Source organism: Sinocyclocheilus grahami, unplaced genomic scaffold (genome assembly GCF_001515645.1).
Source record: "Sinocyclocheilus grahami isolate Dianchi unplaced genomic scaffold, SAMN03320097.WGS_v1.1 scaffold118.1, whole genome shotgun sequence".
Lineage (NCBI taxonomy): Eukaryota > Metazoa > Chordata > Actinopteri > Cypriniformes > Cyprinidae > Sinocyclocheilus > Sinocyclocheilus grahami.
This window is the reverse complement of record NW_015505297.1, coordinates 403,317-416,334: the sequence shown is the minus strand read 5'-3', so window position 1 is coordinate 416,334 and position 13,018 is coordinate 403,317. Positions and strand designations below refer to the sequence as shown.

The 13,018-nt window shown below is 36.3% G+C and overlaps 1 protein-coding gene across 1 annotated transcript in view; it reads right to left on the bottom strand.

Annotated features, from left to right (window-relative positions):
• Nucleotides 1-12,763, bottom strand: part of LOC107589604 (A-kinase anchor protein 6-like) — a 147,596-nt gene extending 134,833 nt beyond the window's left edge. The window contains exons 1-2 of the mRNA XM_016278096.1: nt 12,735-12,763; nt 11,994-12,257 (exon numbers count right to left, since the gene is read on the bottom strand). The gene's annotated coding sequence lies outside the window, so the exon portion shown is untranslated. The remainder of the gene's footprint in view (nt 1-11,993; nt 12,258-12,734) is intronic.
• Between the last annotated feature and the right edge of the window lie 255 nt (nt 12,764-13,018).

Here is a 13,018-nt window from a genome sequence, read left to right as displayed (position 1 = left end):
AATAATGTACAGTATGGGGAAAATAATGTGTTTTTTGAACCTTAAACCACATAAACACATTTCATTACACCAAATACACAAAATAATGTTCTTTTTAGCAACATCATATGACCCCTTTAAAACATAACTGGTAACTCAATTAAGTCTCGTGTGCCCTGTAAGAGCAACCTCCGATCAATAACATTTCCTCTGGGTAGATATCCCATTAAGAATCAACAAAGACATCTATAATGTGTGCCTGCAGAGGAGACATCTTTGATGATTATAATGTGAGCAATCTAGCTCTGCTGTGTCATTTTGCAATGTCAATCAGGAAAAAGAGAGAAACTGTCTACAGTTGAGCATCTGCTTATAAATACAGTGTAAAGCCTGAAACTCTCTGCAGGTAGCAGTCTTCTCTCTGGGGCTCTGTCCCAAATCCACTGAATTATTAATTGTATCCACAAGCAGATATGTTGCAGACATTTGGCCCCCCTTCTCAAATGTTCCTTACACCTTCAAGAAATGGAGAAAAACTAAAGTGGAATAAAAAAAAGACACCAGAATAAAACGGTTTATATGACAGCATTAAATTCTAATAGAATTACATGAGCTTCTTACATGCAATAAAGAACTCTAAGTAACACCCTGTCAAGACTACATCATTTTAAATCTTAAATCTTAAGTGGCTGTCTTACATATGCTTAAAAATCGATTATGAAGAACCTTTATTATAGCTTTGCAAATCCAAGATTAAGTTCTAAACTGGCTTCCAAAGAACCACAGCAGTTTTCCTGCTCCAAAGCCTTTTATGCAAATCAGAGCTGTAATATTTCAGGATAATTAAAAGAATAGTTCACCTAAAAATTGAAAATTTGCTGAAAATGTACTTAACCTCAGTCTATCCACGATGTAGAAGAGTTGGTTTCTTCATCAAAACAGATTTAGGTAAATTTAGCATTCCATCACTTGCTCACCAGAGGATCCTCTGCAGTGAATGGGTGCCGTCAGAATGTGGGTCCAAACAGCTGATAAAAACATCACAATGATCCAAAAGTAATCCACACCACTCCAGTCCATCAGTTAACGTCTTGAAGTAAAAAGCTGCATATTCGTAAAGAAAAAAATTTGGTCCCACTTTATAAAGTGGCTTTAACTACTATGTACTTAAATTAATAATTTGTGTACATACAAACCCAATTCCAAAAAAGTTGGGACACTGTACAAATTGTGAGTAAAAAAGGAATGGAATAATTTACAAATCTCATAAACTTATATTTTATTCACAATAGAATATAGATAACATATCAAATGTTGAAAGTGAGACATTTTGAAATGTCATGCCAAATATTGGCTCATTTTGGATTTCATGAGAGCTACACATTCCAAAAAGTTGGGACGGGTAGCAATAAGAGGCCGGAAAAGTTAAATGTACATATAAGGAACAGCTGGAGGACCAATTGGCAACTTACTAGGTCAATTGGCAACATGATTGGGTATAAAAAGAGCCTCTCAGAGTGGCAGTGTCTCTCAGAAGTCAAGATGGGCAGAGGATCACCAATTCCCCCAATGCTGCGGCGAAAAATAGAGGAGCAATATCAGAAAGGAGTTTCTCAGAGAAAAATTGCAAAGAGTTTGAAGTTATCATCATCTACAGTGCATAATATCATCCAAAGATTCAGAGAATCTGGAACAATCTCTGTGCGTAAGGGTCAAGGCCGGAAAACCATACTGGATGCCCGTGATCTTCGGGCCCTTAGACGGCACTGCATCACATACAGGAATGCTACTGTAATGGAAATCACAACATGGGCTCAGGAATACTTCCAGAAAACATTGTCGGTGAACACAATCCACCGTGCCATTCGCCGTTGCCGGCTAAAACTCTATAGGTCAAAAAAGAAGCCATATCTAAACATGATCCAGAAGCGCAGGTGTTTTCTCTGGGCCAAGGCTCATTTAAAATGGACTGTGGCAAAGTGGAAAACTGTTCTGTGGTCAGACGAATCAAAATTTGAAGTTCTTTTTGGAAAACTGGGACGCCATGTCATCCGGACTAAAGAGGACAAGGACAACCCAAGTTGTTATCAGCGCTCCGTTCAGAAGCCTGCATCTCTGATGGTATGGGGTTGCATGAGTGCGTGTGGCATGGGCAGCTTACACATCTGGAAAGGCACCATCAATGCTGAAAGGTATATCCAAGTTCTAGAACAATATATGCTCCCATCCAGACGTCGTCTCTTTCAGGGAAGACCTTGCATTTTCCAACATGACAATGCCAGACCACATACTGCATCAATTACAACATCATGGCTGCGTAGAAGAAGGATCTGGGTACTGAAATGGCCAGCCTGCAGTCCATATCTTTCACCCATAGAAAACATTTGGCGCATCATAAAGAGGAAGATGCGATAAAGAAGACCTAAGACAGTTGAGCAACTAGAAGCCTGTATTAGACAAGAATGGGACAACATTCCTATTCCTAAACTTGAGCAACTTGTCTCCTCAGTCCCCAGACGTTTGCAGACTGTTATAAAAAGAAGAGGGGATGCCACACAGTGGTAAACATGGCCTTGTCCCAACTTTTTTGAGATGTGTTGATGCCATGAAATTTAAAATCAACTTATTTTTCCCTTAAAATTATACATTTTCTCAGTTTAAACATTTGATATGTCATCTATGTTGTATTCTGAATAAAATATTGAAATTTGTATCTTCCACATCATTGCATTCTGTTTTTATTCACAATTTGTACAGTGTCCCAACTTTTTTGGAATCGGGTTTGTACATGTTTTTTACATTGTACTTATATTTGAAAAATATCTGCATGTAATTACATCTGTAATTAATTTCTGTAATTGCATTTACAATTACATTGTTGACCCATCCCTTACACCTTAACCCACCCTTAAACCTACCCAGACCACCAAACCTGTCCCTAACCTTACCCGTATCCCACCTCAATAGCAGCAAAAGTGTTTTGCAATACAATATGAACACAATAAGTACATCATACTTATTTTTTGATGTAAGTACATAGTAGCTAAGACCACTTAATATAAAGTGGGACCAAAATTTTTTATGTTTTTAAACTTCAAACTGTTGCTTCCGGGTAAAATATGAGTCCTCTGGGACAAGCAGCATTTACAGAGGAAAACCGTTCAAAACAGTTCTAAACAAAAAAGTCAGTGTATTTTGAAGTGAGAGGGCAACAGGGGATGGACTTTGTCACTGGAGGAAGCATTATTATGGATTATGAACTGGTATTTTGGCCAGAAGTGATGGTTTAAAGTTGAAATGCAAAGAAGACATTCAGTTCTATAATTTCATAGGCTACTTAGATGGTATAATCATGTTTAGTGCAAGTTTAAGAGCAACAAAAACTTTTGAATTTCCTTACATTAGAAAGAAATACAATAAAATCAAAGCACTGAAACTGGATCAGTTTTGAAAACTATGTTTGATTTTCTGTTATTAATAGAGATGGGAATGTCTGTAATCACCCAGAACAAACTCTATTAACCATTTACTCTAGCAACACCCCAGCAACTGCGTAGCAAGAGCCTAGCAACCACCCAGAATATCCTAGCAACCAACTAGCAACACTTTAGCAAACATCTAGAACATCTAACTGACCAAACCATTTAAGTTTTTAAACAAGACTTTAAGACAAGCCAGCATGAATTTGTCTTTCAAACTTTTCAATCGAGTTATTACAGCTTTTCTTACAGTTTTTTTTTTCAACTGCTTACATTTTCAAAACTTTGCCTCTTTTTTTCAAATCTTTACACGCAAATCCAAGAATTACACACGCAAAATGCCTCACAATTCTTGCAAAGTGAAGCACTGCATTCAAAATATCACAAACACATCTCAAAAGCAAACATTTGCAAACACCTTTGCCATAATATTAATTCCTGTTAGATTTTTGTGTGTTACATTTGTGTGTTGTGTTTTTAAAAAGTGAGTCAAAGTCCGAGAATAAGTGTATGGTTTTGCAGATTTAGTGTGTGTTTCTGCTGTTTGAGTGTCAGGTTTCAGAAATTGTGTGACAAGTAAAGATTTTGAGTGTAAGCAGTTGAAAAAAAAACTGTAAATACTTAACACACAATTCAAATACAAAGATGACTTTCCTGCCTGAGATCAATAACACTGTAACAAAAAACTTCAGGATTCAGGAATTATTTTTGCAGCTCAATGTCTTTTACAGTATACATAAATTAAATTACAGATACAGATGTATAATTCAGCAATGAACTTTTGGGGAAAAAACTATTTTCATTTTACTACTGTAAAGTAATCGTGCAGTAGATGAAAAGCACTAGAAAAGTTCAAATACCAAAGAATTGTATGAACGTGGCATGCACCACAATACAGTGCAGTAAAAAATAAAATAAAAAAAAGTAAATTTAGCATCCTCTGCACATTTGGCCAAATTTCATTACAGTATACAGTACTATAGCAGTTTCTTGGACTCCTGACACAAGACTAGCTATATTTCTAGGCAGTCATTTCTCAGTTCTGCAAAAATGCAGTACACATAAAAAATGGTTACAAATAAAATTTGGCAGTCACATGCTTGAAGGTGTACAACATGTGCTACAGTTTACTGTACATATAGAATAGTGAAATTTCCATTATCTAATGTGCTGGTATTGTACTGTAATTATACTGTATGTGTAAGTATACAACCCGGCTCAAAACCCCTGTAGATGATTGGCTCAGCTCTCTCCTCTCTCCGTTGTTAGGATGCAGAGATTCTGATTGGTGGGTCATCAGTTTTGCTACCTAATGTTTAACTTACTCATTGTTAACTTTTTGAGAAATTTGTCTTTGTTTTGAAAACTGAATTAATGGTTTGTGGAAAAAAGTGCCAAGTAAAATCAGTTATATTAACAATCGAGAAAACTGCAATGCGACTAGATTCTTACCTAACTCTGCTATTAGTTTCTGTGATCGGCATCTTCTTATTGATTTCATGTTATTGTTACGGCTTATATTCATGATGAAAGTGGAGCGAGCGGTCGGAGAATCGGATCACCAAACAATTACGTGATGAATCTCAGACATATCCGGACGGGATTAGATTTCTCAGAGGACTTCTGAGTTACCTGAAAAGCAATAATTATCTGATTCATGAACAAATGCAAAAACAATTTGTTAGTGAACTGGGCCACGCTTTGTGCTTTTGACTGAAAAAGATCCAGTTCATAAGAGTAATTTGTTAATGAAGCCGACTACACTAAACTAAAAATATATATTTTTTAAATTATGTAATTTTTTGTTCAATTTCTCCTGTCCAAATTATTTCATAAATAATCTTATTCCTTAAGAAACAAAATATAAAATAGGATAATAAATGCAAACGTAAACTATAAAATATATTAGTTCTGAATTTTATATACTGAATTCTGGCAAGCACAACTATTACGCATAAGACTAAAATGTTGAAAGATTGAATATTAATCATTTTAAATAAAAATTTTGTAGCATATATCAAAAAGCCTTGGCATATTCTGATATTTAATTCTATAAAAGAGTAAGGCTGGGACAATAAGCCTCCAGCATCTTAAGATAAGAGAAGAAATCAAGACACGTCTACATGTGTTCTGGGTTACACTGAATCAGATCCACTTTCTGAAAGGAGCCGAGAGCAATATCCTGTATGAGTCAGCAGAAACACGCTTTTATTTATACATATGAGGGTCACAGAGAGCCTGTGAGGCTAACATTTCCATAAAGCAGTTTTATTTTCACTCTAGAATATAAATATGTCCTTGTTTATCATGCTTATTTTATGTGAAGACAAAGTGACAAAAGTAGACTACGTGGTCAGTCTAATGGAGTAACTTAGAGGGGTCATATGACGCGATTTCAATTTTTCCTTTCTCGTTGGAGTGTTACAAGCTCTTGGTGCATAAAGAAGATCTGTAAAGTTGCAAAGACTAAAGTCTCAAATCCAAAGAGATATTCTTTATAAAAGTTAAGAGTCAACCACGCCTACCTAAAACGGCTCGTTCGAACACGCCCCCACATATCTACCTCACTATGTGGGAAGATTTGCATAACGCCACCCAAATGTTCATGCAAAGAAAGAAGGCGTAACTTTTATTCTCACTGTAGTATTGTTGACGCTGCAGCCATATCATGAAGGCACTGTGTGTTTCGTTGTGAAAGCGAAACTACTTTGTTTGGCCTTCCAAAAGAGGACGATATCCGCTTCGTCATGCCTAGAGCTGATCCGTGCTGGTCGCCGAGGAAATACTTCACCTTCACGCTGTGGATCGCCGGATCGGCTTTCATCGTGGACGAAGCGGAGTCCAGCCCGGGGTCGTCACATGTGGTTGCCGTCACATAACATTTCCGTCACACGCTTGAGCTATTCAGCCAATCACAACGCACTAGATAGCTGGCCAATCACAGCACACCTCGCTTTTTCAGATCGATGAGCTTTGTAAAAATTTACGCTTTTCAGAAAGGCGGGGCATAGAGGAGAAACAATAATGTACAGTATGTGGAAAATAATGTGTTTTTTGAACCTTAAACCGCATAAACACATTTCATTACACCAAATACACAAAATAATGTTCTTTTTAGAAACATCATATGACCCCTTTAAGGTTAAAGTGTCTCATTTCTGCATAAGAAAACCAAATGATTTTTCAAAGGGTTTCTCCAAACACTTTTATTGCGGTGTGGGCTTGTAGGATGCTCAAAACACTGCAAAATACAGTAAGTTCGAATTAGAGTTCACCTCACCAGCTCAGATGTTGACTGACAAAATAAGTCATGTGACTTTGAAGCTCAAGCACTCACTCACAAAGCTCCAACAAACAATCTTACAGCCAGACCATTCTTTACCATGATAACATACCTATTGACCATTATGTTTTGTTTTCTATGACATCTGACATGATGTCAAAGCACATTGAGCCCTGCCGTGGCCCTATTACTACTGAATGTTTTTGGAAGCTCTGTTTAACTGTCCATCATTGCTACGGGACAGTTTTGACCTGTTTCTGATCAATACATTGTTAACCCTTAACCTCAGTCATCAATGCGGTTAAAGGTTAAGGTCATTTATTCAGCAAGTTCATTACTACTGCTGCCATGGCAACGTGACCCTCCTGAACCCCACAAAGGGAAAACAATATTTAAAAGTCACTTTACCATCACAATCAACCTGCTTCAGCGAATATTTATTTGTAATTATTTGTGAAATTTACTGCAATTTATGAGTGAAAATTGTTTCAATGTAAATACTACACAACATTTTTTCAGTGTATATGATATGTGTTTACATAAATTACAAGTAGACTAGATTTTTATATTTAAAAAAGAGTGGTGCTTGCCTGTACCACCAAGATTCTAGAACAATATACACTATACATTATGCACTTATATTATGCACTATTATGCTACAGTGTACTGTATAACCTTTATAAGGTTATTATGTCATCCAGTATTAGAGTCTGAAAAACCTTCCCCTCCGGTACGCAAGGAAAGCTGCAACAGTTGAGTGAATTTCTATTTTGATTTCTATTCAGATTTCTATTTTGAATAAATGTTGTTATTTTCAACTTTTTATTCATCAAAGAATCCTGAAAAACGTCTCACAGGTTCCAAAAAAATATTAAGCAGCACAACTGTTTCCAACATTGATAATAAATCAGCATATTAGAATGATTTCTCAAGGATCATGTGACACTGAAGACTGGAGTATTGGCTGATGAAAATTCAGCTTTGCATCACAGGAATACATTATATTTTAAAATATATTAAAATAGAAAACCATTATTTTAAATCGTAATAATATTTTACAATATTACTGTTTTTAGTGTATTTTTGATCTAATAAATGTAGTCTTCTTTAAAAAAAACATTACAAATCATAACTCATCTCAAACTTTTGAATGGTTGTGTATATATAATGACTTAGGATATTATTAATTTCATGACCTCGGTCCCTGGTTGAGAGCCAAAGTTCCAGGGTGTTGTGGCTGGTTGCCAGCGTGCTGCTATGCAGTTGCTAAGGTGTTTTGGATAGTTGTTAGGTGGTTGCTTACTGGCAAAAAGGCTCACCCATATTCTGCTCTCTAGGCTCGGGTCCCTCTTTCAATGCAAGACTTTACTGTTTTATCATCCACCAGGTACATTTTCTTTAAACAGCACACCCTAGAAGGAATCATACATGTCCGTTGCACAACAGATTGGGGGCTGTAATTAACAGATCCATATCCCTAAAGAAATAGCAATACAATTATCATTTTAAAGCAATATTATAGATTTTTAAGCCAAAAGCAACAGTTTGAAGGTAATGATGGATGTATGACAAATACACAGCTTATCACTCCACAAGACGTTAATTGTTGGACAGAATTTGTGTGGACTATTGTGATGTTTTTATCAGCTGTTTGGACTCTCATTATGACGGCACCCATTCACCGCAGAGGATCCATTGGTGGGCAATTTCTCAAAATCTTGAACAGCCAGAGTACATTTTCAGCAAATTTTCATTTTTAGGTAAACTATTCCTTTAAACACACATTAAAATAAAATAAAATCTTGTTAATATCACAGCATTGTTGAGAAGAATGAATCACTGATTTGGATTCAATCCAGTTTTCTGCTACTGTTTGTTATTATTGAAACATTTAACAACACCGAGGGTGAGAAATTCAACATAAGGATTTTTTAAAGCATTATTAAATATATTTCAAAGCTCACAGAGAATAATTACCCACAGGCTAAATAAATAATTAATTATCGGATAGGGAAAGCTCTGGCTTCGTGTGGACGTAGCCTTATAGAGACAGACTGACTGCACATTGTGTCCAAATGGGAAATTACTAAGCTAGAAAAAGCCAATAATATATCATTATTTACAACAGCTTTCAAATGCAAACCAACCGTAGTTCACATCAGGCTTAAATTGCATTTGGGCTCAGCACTTAAAAAGCTTATTTTACACTTTACAATGTCAGGGCGTTTAAAGACACAGCATGCTACCTTGCACAAGTTTACTAAACTCTACAACATTTTCAGCATACTTGTGCTCATTTCAATCTTCTTACACACACACACACACTGCTAAAGGCCTTAGCTGTGACCTCAGCTCTCAAGATCACAGACCTCACCCAACACTAGTATTCTGGGTCATCGGGTCCCCGTCATAACAAGCTTAGAGAGCATTTTTGTGTTCAGCAAAAGCAGACAGCTACACAGAATATTTGGGTCTATATAACAGGGGTCAATGCTGTGGAAAAGAAGGGTCTGTGCTCCACCCAACCCCTGCCTTCCACACTCAAACACAGACACAGACAAGTGTCTAACCCTGCTTAAGCACAAACCCTCATCACCATAATAAAACAGGGATCTCATGGGAGAGGGAGGGGTGGCTCACAGAGGAATTGCTTCCCAAAACCCAACTGCAACAGTGCCTAAAGCTACACAACTGAAATACACAGTAGGAGATTCAAGAAGTTTCTAGACACATTAACAAGCACACCATAAGGACAAAAATAAATCAAATAATCAAATCCATTATATCTAGTGCATTTATTACATGAATTCTTCCCTTTCAGTTGTTTTCCCACTTAAATATAATGTACTACTATACCTACCGATTCTACACCTACACAATTACATATATACAGAACATAAACTGGAAATATAGTACACTGTATTATTTATTATATCAAGACATGTAAATAATTGGTTTGACCAACATACACTTTTGTTTGGAAAAATTATTATTATTATTATTATACATTTCAATAATTTAAAGGTCAGACATTACAGAGATACTTAAATAAGATAGCAAGAAGCTAAATTATTCTTATTGATCACCATTTTATTCTATTTAGTTATTGTTTCATTGGGGTAAAATAATTTATAAATAAATTTTTTTGCAAATAATTATTGAAATGTATTTATCTCTCTCACTCACTATATATATATATATATATATATATATATTACACATTTTGATAATAACAGACAATAGATAGATAGATAGATAGATAGATAGATAGATAGATAGATAGATAGATAGATAGATAGATAGATAGATAGATAGGTAATGCATAATACAATGAAACAATCCATTCTATTAGTGTTATTGACATACTATTAGATATTAAAATAGATGGCATACTAATTTTAGATATTATTAGAATATTTTGAATCAGTTTATGTTTATAGCTTTTATAAATATTTTTAATGTTTTTATATTTTCAGCTTTAGTTTTCATTTTTAGGTAAAATGTAAGTACATTTTTCTGTTTTTTTATTTTTAAGTATAAAATATATTGGAAATATTGAAATAATAATATGGTATTGCATTAAAAAACATTTTCATTTTACTAAATACAGTGGTGTCCCCCAAATAGTGCATAATATGTGTGTGTGTGTATATATATATATATATATATGTATATTGTTATATTATGAGTAATTGATACTATAGCATGTTTACTGTTCCATTTAAAGTCAAATTCCCCTTTCCACCAAGTTAAACATGAATGCTAATTCTGAGCCTGTGGTGCAACACCACACCTTAGGACGCACATATGTGACCTTATCAAGAAGAAAGCAAATCCATTCTAATATCTGAGAGCATCTTCATGCAACACCACCGTTTTTTTTATATATATATATATATATATATATATATATATATATATATATATATATATAGTCAATACAGTTTTTATTCATGTTTTAATTTTGAATTGTTGCCTATAATAATATATTTTATTTTTATTATTAAATTTTGTATGGGTTTAGTTTTAGTTAACTATAATAATCCTGCTGTGTATATATTGTATAAAATATATTGGAAATATTGAAATAATAATATGGTATTGCATTAAAAAATATTTTCATTTTACTAAATACAGTGGTGTCCCCCAAATAGTGCATAATATGTGTGTGTGTGTATATATATATATATATGTATATTGTTATATTATGAGTAATTGATACTATAGCATGTTTACTGTTCCATTTAAAGTCAAATTCCCCTTTCCACCAAGTTAAACATGAATGCTAATTCTGAGCCTGTGGTGCAACACCACACCTTAGGACGCACATATGTGACCTTATCAAGAAGAAAGCAAATCCATTCTAATATCTGAGAGCATCTTCATGCAACACCACCGTTGCAGGGTGTGTTTGGGCACAAGGTGACGAGGCAGCATCTAAAGGAGAGAGAAGCATGACCAAGCAATGACACAGGCGTGCCCGCCGGACCACATGCACCGTTAAACCCAGCAACCCCCCCCCCCCCCCCCCCCCCGCCCCCAAAAACCGATACTGTCGCCCGGCGCGCGGGGCTCTCTCACATCAGCCATCGATCGCGCGAGCGGTAACTCGAGACGCCGCAGTTTGTTTCCAAGCAGCTCCGCAGCCGCGAGATCAGGTGCGCACTGGCCAGCCAAAGGGATGCACAAACTGCGCTTGAACGGAGCGGTCGCCCTTTGGCTTCGCCTGGATGTCTCTCAGTCTGTTTGTGCGCACACCACATTAGTGACCTGGCTGGCTCATTCCTATACCCCGCCACCCCCCCCCCCCCCATTCTGCAGCACCATAAAGATGTAAATGCATCAGTGAAGCCATTCACCTAGAAACATGCTTAACACAAGCAAACATTCAGGGCTATTAAACTGAAAACACTGGCCCACGTTTCAGTGCAAGGAGGGTGGAGAATAATCACGGACACGCTCACATTCCCGACCTTACAGTCAGAAATACCAATAGTGCTAAAAGAAAACAACCCCCTTCCAGGCTTCGCTGTATGTTTGGCCCCCCTTGTGGATACTATTTGTGCATGCGTCAGGTCCTTCCTATGCAGGCCACTTCAACAATGCTGTCTCTCTCCACTATTTGCCTTCAGATGGAGTAAAACCTCTTTCTAGCATCATATCTTATCCATGTTCAAATGTCCCCTGCTTTTAACAAAATAAATAAGAAAGCATCAGCCCAGAGCAGCAGAAGACAGAAGCCGGGTACTCACCATAACACTATCTACTCCATTTTTCCATCCAGTGCGGTGTGTGAGGGAGGTGCCTGCTATCCGATCCACTGCAGGGCTGCCTGCCTCGAGCAGTCCTCGCTGGACGGATGCTGATGATGTAGCGCCTTTCAGGAGAGCAGCCCAGTTACCTTGGAAACTGAGGAGTGATGGAGTGGCCGTGCTGCGCTGCCATTGGCTGGAGAGGGGTGGTGCTCGCTGTGGGGCCCCCGGTGGGTGTGGCTACAGATGAGAGAGGAAGCAGAACTGTGAACGCAAATGCACTACATCAGAGAGAGGGGCGTCCTTTTGCAGGAACATACACAGATTTTGTATATTGTAACCAAGTCATTTAATATATAGAATTGTTTTCTTGAAAATATTAAAATCTCACTTATTTCCTCTGGTCTCTCTCAAAACAGACTTTTTTTCTCTCTCTCTCTTTACAAAAACTACTGTGTAGAACCATGGTAGAGGGTATAATAATACTCAATATTTGAACAGTTAAAGGCACATGGAACAGCACTTTACTCAATAAATAGGAAAATAATATTTAATATTGCTATTAATATTATTTGTTGTTTTATATTATTGTTTTATAGCCTATCAAAATATCACCAAATTTATGCATAACATGGGACATTTCAACACTAAATAAAATAACCAAAACAATACAGTAACAAGAATATTTTGCATTTTTTATTATTTATTGCCATTAACCTTTGTATTATTATTATTAGTCACCTTGTTTTCGCAGCATTAGACACCAAATCTTACGTGAGTAGTCGATAAACCAGTGAGAAAGTCTTGTAGTCTGTAAAGTATCGTTCACGCTTGCGGCAGTGAGGTTTGTCAAATGCCCTTGGTTTCGAGAACGTGAGGTGTCATGATGTGACTGATGTTATTTGAGAGAGGAAGACTATCAGTAAATAACGACATATACGTTTAAAATGTAAATCACTTTGATCAAAATTTTAAGAATATGTTTAACATTTACTAGTCGTAAATAATGTGACAATGCAAATATC